This window comes from Hipposideros armiger, unplaced genomic scaffold, assembly GCF_001890085.2.
Source record: "Hipposideros armiger isolate ML-2016 unplaced genomic scaffold, ASM189008v1 scaffold_2, whole genome shotgun sequence".
NCBI lineage: Eukaryota > Metazoa > Chordata > Mammalia > Chiroptera > Hipposideridae > Hipposideros > Hipposideros armiger.
The window spans coordinates 3710918-3717977 of NW_017731352.1; the positions used below are offsets into that span (position 1 = coordinate 3710918).

At 37.4% G+C, this 7060-nt stretch overlaps 1 protein-coding gene across 3 annotated transcripts in view; it reads left to right on the forward strand.

The window, feature by feature from the left end:
* The window catches only part of COMMD1 (copper metabolism domain containing 1), a 126403-nt gene that overhangs the window by 33262 nt on the left and 86081 nt on the right, over positions 1-7060 (forward strand). Inside the window, exon 1 of one of the 3 annotated variants that reach the window (XM_019634228.1) lies at positions 6001-6181. The exons of the other annotated variants lie outside the window; for them this stretch is intronic. The gene's annotated coding sequence lies outside the window, so the exon portion shown is untranslated. Of the gene's footprint in view, positions 1-6000; positions 6182-7060 lie in introns of those variants that run through there. 3 annotated transcript variants of the gene reach the window in all.

The window sequence follows — 7060 nt, forward strand, 5'->3', positions numbered from 1 at the left end:
ACATGATTAAAATTTGTATCTGAGCACAGTGACCAATTGACGTGTATTAAAGACCTTCCCAATTGCTTGAAACTGTTTTGAAATTGTGGATGGTCAGTCTTCAGTTGTCACGGGTGTTCTATTACGTACTATGGGTATATATATATAACCATATTCCACCCCTACTCTAATACAGTATATTATTTTTTGTCATTCCCACTTAGCTGTCTGTCACGAGATTTGGAGCTTGGTTAATTGTTCAAGTGTCTGCCCTTCATTGGACATTAGAGCAGCCAGTAAACTGGAAATTTCCTTGCATGGTGACTGTTACATTGTAGTTGCACAACAAGTCATTGAGCTTTGGAATGTATCCGGACGTGCTCTAGGTGAGTCTGTCACTGGCCAAATTTTTGTCTTATGAAACCAAGTTAGTTTCTCCCTTTTCTTTTTATTTTTTTGTAGTTTCTCCTTTTTAAATATGTAGATTTGTTAAATTAGCAAGCAGAATATGGCAGTAATACCCAACAGAAGCACCAGTCAATTGTATATTAAATCTAGTAATGGGAAATATGAATTTGCCTTTGAAATATGATTTGATTTCACTTCTGTTTTTAGCTGTGCCAAATGCAACAAGGTTTGTTATTGTGTGCAAAGGCTCCAGTAATTTCGTAGAGCTCTGAGACATCAGATAAACACAGACATTGTTATTTTATCACAGATGGCAAGGAGCAGGACTAATTACACAAATTTGTGAGGAATGGATTTGCCTAGCCACTCCGTAGCTCTTCTTTTTACTGCAGTTTCCTTTTCATTTTGTGAATTGTGTAAGTTAAGAAATTCTAAATGATTATAGCTAAATATTTTTCCTGTAGGAAAAGCCAGGCGTAGACAATAGTAGTTTATAAAATTTGCTGTCAGCTTGAAATATTTTCCTTTCTCTCCAATAGAGAGTAATGACATTTCTCTTTTCTTAGTTTTAGTTTTGACTTTAATATTTCCAACTTGTCTATAGCCAGCACCTTATTTTCTTCTTGGTGTCCAGTTTCCCTTTCTTCAAAGGATTTTTATTATAGTGAAAATGGAGCCAATTAGCTCTTAGTTGATGAAGTGTGATATGAAATGAGTGGTTTTATTTTAAAATGCAGTTGACTTAAGTTGCAGAGACAATAGAACCTTCCAATATTTGTCCGCCCTCAGTAGCAGTGCTTCTTTAATTATGCCTGTTGAAGACCAGTTGTGTGTGTGTGTGTGTGTGTGTGTGTGTGTGTGATTTATTTATTTATTTATTTATTTATAAAGATTTTATTGGGGACTTGGGGGAGGGAACAACGTTGGGGAATTGGGGAAGGGGAACAGCATTGGGGAATCTGGGAAGGGGAACAGACAAGTTGTTGTCCTTTTGTTCTTCAGTCTAGTTGTGGAGGACATCTCTTCACTGGCCCATGTTGGTATTATCATTCAGCTCTTCCTGGGTGAGGCAGTAGCTTGCTGGCCATTGGATAGCTGCGCACTGCGGCTCATGCCAGTTCCCGCCAGCTGCCGGCCACTCACGCTGGCTGCCAGCCACTCACAGTAGCTCATGGCAGCCCACTGCAGCAGGGGCTGCAGCCTACACCGTTGCCAGCGACTCACGGCAGCCCAGCTCCAGGTCAAGCTGTTCCCATCTTAGCTGTAGAGGGCAGTGTCACTGGCCCTCACGTGGGATCCGAACTGGGGCCCTGCTGCTCAGAGCTGGCATCCCAAGCCAACTCTTAACCAACACACCACTCGGCTGGCCCGAAACTGGACTTTTTATCCCTGGATGAGTTTTTCTGGTGAATAATAGTGTGTATTACTATGCATCAATGTACCAGGAGAGTGATAGTTCCTGACTCTATGGGGAGAGGACATGGAAGCTTTGCATTTGGGATCCTCTCAGACCTTGCCCTATGCATTTCTTATTTGGGCTGGTCCTGATTTATGTTATTTTTTGTTATACTAAAACTGTAATTGTAAGTATAGCGGGTTTCTGAGTTCTGTGACTTGTTCTGTCAAATTATTGAACTTAAGGTGATAGTGGGAACCCCTGAATTTATAGACAGTTTCTCAGAAGTACAAATGGCTTGGACGCCCCTTACCCCCTGAGCTTTGTGGCTGGTGTCTGAAGTGTGTCGTCTTTGTAAAGAGTTGTGCTTTTAACCTGTGAAGGTTCGTGTCACAACTACATTGAATAATCAATGGGGGATAGGGATTGGACATCCCATCATTCAGTATGTAGAATTACATTTCATCTCCCAGTTTTCAGAATGAGTCCCTTGCGCTGGGCTGTGCCTAGAGTCCTTGAGTCCAGAGCCCTCTGGTTCACTCTCTAGAATGGAAACCCAGTGCTCCACCTGGGGCATTGATGAGGTGGTGGATGGGTTAAGTAAGCAGATTTTCAACCAGTTCTCCAGTTTCCAGTTCCACTTTCACTCGGAAGTACCTGCTGCTTCCCATTCCTTTGGCTTTCTGGAGTTCTACAGTCAAATTGCTTGCTTCTTAGCTGCACCAGAGAAATCCTTGTACCCAGAAGTCCTAACACTCCCTTCTTACCATTTTCTGTTCTTTCTCCCATCTTCTTTCTTATATTTTTTCATTCTTATGTTTGTGATAAAGAATTGAGTAGTTTGTCTGTACCCATTATTACCTGAATTTTATGGTTTCAGCTAGTTGACTTTAGAGTGAGATCTACATAAATGTTCTGTTAATACTTGGAATAGCAGATGGCTAGGTGTATTCATTTTACTTCATTTTGCTATAGATGACTAATTAAAACTTCTGAAATTACTATGATCATGTTTTTATTAATGTGGAAGCATAAACATGGAAATAAAATTTCTGTAAAAATGTTCTGAAATAATTTTTCTTTAATTCCTGTAGTTTCAAGCTGACAGTATCTGACAAATTGAGTCTCTTTTTTAGTGGAGATTATTTGGATTAGCATTGTGATTTGTGTGCTAGACTTGGCTACCAAGTGGAATTGTTTGAGAAACCAGAGCTTGAAAGTACTTCAGCACAGAAAAATCATAGTTGTGATCTGTAGGCCTTCCACTAGACTGTAGGCATAGTGTGAGCAGTTATCTCGACATGGTGTTGAGTTTTCTAGACACTTAGTAAATATTTGGTGATCGGTTGACCAACTCTGACCAAAGTGTATGAAATCTTTTTTCCCCCCAATTTATTCTTCTTAATTCCTTCAGCTTTTTTTTACTCAGGCCCTCAACCCTCCTCCCATCTGGCATCGATCAGTTTGTTCTCTTTATCTAGGAGTCTGTTTCTGTTTTGTTTGGTCATTTGTTTTGTTCTTTAGATTCCATATATAAGTGAGATCATATTTGTCTTTATCTGATTTATTTCACTTAGTGTAACACTGTCTAGGTCTATCCATGTTGTTGCGAATGGTAAGATTTGTCACCTTGCAGCTGCCGACTCGAATGCTCCTGTGCACTGATTCTTTGAAGTCATAAGGAAGCGTCTTGGAATGCTAAGACCCGAGGGAATGATCTCAGTAAAACTTCCTTATCAGGTGTCTCAGAATCCTGTTGCCATCCCGAGGATCATACACATGTGTGAAAGCATAACTTGTGCTTAATCACAATGAGTTTTGGTGAAGCAGCTGCCAGTCTAATTGAATCAGTTAACTGGGTATAGATATTCAAATTGACCTCTTTGAGACAGTTGTAAATAAAAGCTTTACACCCGCCTGTATCAGGGCTCATTCTCTTGGTCTGCAGAGAGAGACCCCTGGCCGGCAGAAACTCTACTTTTGACTCTTGTCCCTTCGCCATCCCTCCTCAAAACCCCAGCCCTTGTCACATGGGACGTGTGTGATAAAGATTTTATTCTTTTTTATGGCCCAGTAATAATCCTGTTGTATATATGTATCCAAATTTCTTTATCCAGTCTATTGATGGACATTTAGGTTGTTTCCATATCTTGGCTATTGTAAATAATGCCTCAATGAGCATAGGGATGCATATATCCTTTCAAATTAGTGTTTTTGATTTCTTTGGATAAATAACCAGAAGTGGAATTGCTGGGTTATAAAGTAGTTCTATTTTTAATTTTTTGAGGACCCTCTGTTTTCCATATTGGCTGCACCAATTTGCAATTTCACCAATAGAGCAACAAGGGTTCACTTTTCTCCGCATCCTTACCAACATTTGTTGTTTGTTGATTTATTGATAATAGCCATTTTGACATGTGAGTTGATATCGCATTGTGGTTTTTATTTGCATTTCTCTGATGGTTAGTGACATTGACCATCTTTTCATATGTCTACTGGCCATCTGTGTGTCCTTTTTGGAGAAATGTCTATTCAGGTCCTCTGTCCATTTTTTAATTGGATTGTTTTTTTTTTATGTTAAGTTGCATGAGTTCTTTATAAATTTTAAATACTAACCCCTTATCAAATGTATCATTGGCAAATATCTTCTCCCATTCAGTAGGTTATCACTCCATTTTGTTGATGGTTTTTTTGCTGTGCAAAACTTTTTAGTTTGATGTATTTCCATTTGTTTACTTTTTCTTTTGTTTCCCTTCCCCAAGGTGACATATTAGAAAAAATATTACTAAGAGCAATATCATACAGTTTACTGCCTATGTTTTCTTCTAGGAGTTTTATGGTTTTGGGTCTTATATTTAAGTCTTTAATCCATTTTGAGTTTATTCTTGTATATGGTGTATGAAGGTGGTCTAGTTTCATTTTTTTGCATGTATATGTCCAGTTTTCTCAACACTATTTATTGAATAGACTATCTTTACCCCATTGTATATTCTTGCCTTCTTTGTCATAGATTAGTTCACCATATAGGCATAGGTTTGTTTCTGGGCTCTTCATTCTGTTCCATTCATCAATGTGTCTGTTTTTATGCCAGTACCATGCTGTTTTAATTACTATAGACTTGTAGTATAGTTTAATATCAGGTATCGTGATATCTCCAACTTTGTTCTTCTTTCTCAAGATTGCTGTAGCTATTCAGGTTGTATTGTGGTTTCATATAAATTTTAGGATTATTTGTTTTAGCTCTTTGAAAAATGCCACTGATAGTTTGATAGGGATTGCATTGAATCAATAGATTGCTTTGGGTAGTATGGAAATTTTAATGATGTTAATTCTTCTTATCTGTGAGCACGGTATATGCTTCCATTTATTTGTATCATCTTTCATTTCTTTCTTCAATGTCTTATAATTTTCCTAGTAAAGGTCTTTTACCTCCTTAGTTAAATTTATTCTAGGTGTTTTTCTTTTCTTTTTTGATGCAGTTTTAAATTCTTGATTTCTCTTTCCAATAGTTTGTTATCAGTGTATAAAAATGCAACCAATTTCTGAGTATTAATTTTGTGTCTTGCAATTTACTGAATTTATTTATCAGTTCTAATAGTTTTTTGGTAGAATCTTTAGGGTTCTGTCTATATAGTGTCATGTCATCTGCTAAAGTACATGATCATGAAAGATATTAAAAAGCCAAGTGCATCTGAGTTAGGGATAGACATTAAAAGTCTACCAGAGTAGTTACTAAACATGCAAGAATGGCTGCTGCAAAGGCTTGAGTTATTTTTAAGTGCATTATAAATCTCAAGGATGGGAGTTGGAGCCTCAAAGTTCAGCTATCCTTTTTACATGGAGACTCTATTGCCTGTTTTCCCCTCAGTGTTTTGTTAATTTTTGCTTTAAAAGAAGAACTACAAACATACAAAACAGTAAACAAGTTCAAGGCTTGATTTCGTTAAGGAAACAAGTGAGTTTCATAAGGCTACCCTGAAAATGCTGGGAAGTTGGCAAGGTTTATTTACTAGCTAAGCATACCTCCTAGAACACATGATTAAAATTTGTATCTGAGCACAGTGACCAATTGACGTGTATTAAAGACCTTCCCAATTGCTTGAAACTGTTTTGAAATTGTGGATGGTCAGTCTTCAGTTGTCACGGGTGTTCTATTACGTACTATGGGTATATATATATAACCATATTCCACCCCTACTCTAATACAGTATATTATTTTTTGTCATTCCCACTTAGCTGTCTGTCACGAGATTTGGAGCTTGGTTAATTGTTCAAGTGTCTGCCCTTCATTGGACATTAGAGCAGCCAGTAAACTGGAAATTTCCTTGCATGGTGACTGTTACATTGTAGTTGCACAACAAGTCATTGAGCTTTGGAATGTATCCGGACGTGCTCTAGGTGAGTCTGTCACTGGCCAAATTTTTGTCTTATGAAACCAAGTTAGTTTCTCCCTTTTCTTTTTATTTTTTTGTAGTTTCTCCTTTTTAAATATGTAGATTTGTTAAATTATCAAGCAGAATATGGCAGTAATACCCAACAGAAGCACCAGTCAATTGTATATTAAATCTAGTAATGGGAAATATGAATTTGCCTTTGAAATATGATTTGATTTCACTTCTGTTTTTAGCTGTGCCAAATGCAACAAGGTTTGTTATTGTGTGCAAAGGCTCCAGTAATTTCGTAGAGCTCTGAGACATCAGATAAACACAGACATTGTTATTTTATCACAGATGGCAAGGAGCAGGACTAATTACACAAATTTGTGAGGAATGGATTTGCCTAGCCACTCCGTAGCTCTTCTTTTTACTGCAGTTTCCTTTTCATTTTGTGAATTGTGTAAGTTAAGAAATTCTAAATGATTATAGCTAAATATTTTTCCTGTAGGAAAAGCCAGGCGTAGACAATAGTAGTTTATAAAATTTGCTGTCAGCTTGAAATATTTTCCTTTCTCTCCAATAGAGAGTAATGACATTTCTCTTTTCTTAGTTTTAGTTTTGACTTTAATATTTCCAACTTGTCTATAGCCAGCACCTTATTTTCTTCTTGGTGTCCAGTTTCCCTTTCTTCAAAGGATTTTTATTATAGTGAAAATGGAGCCAATTAGCTCTTAGTTGATGAAGTGTGATATGAAATGAGTGGTTTTATTTTAAAATGCAGTTGACTTAAGTTGCAGAGACAATAGAACCTTCCAATATTTGTCCGCCCTCAGTAGCAGTGCTTCTTTAATTATGCCTGTTGAAGACCAGTTGTGTGTGTGTGTGTGTGTGTGTGTGTGTG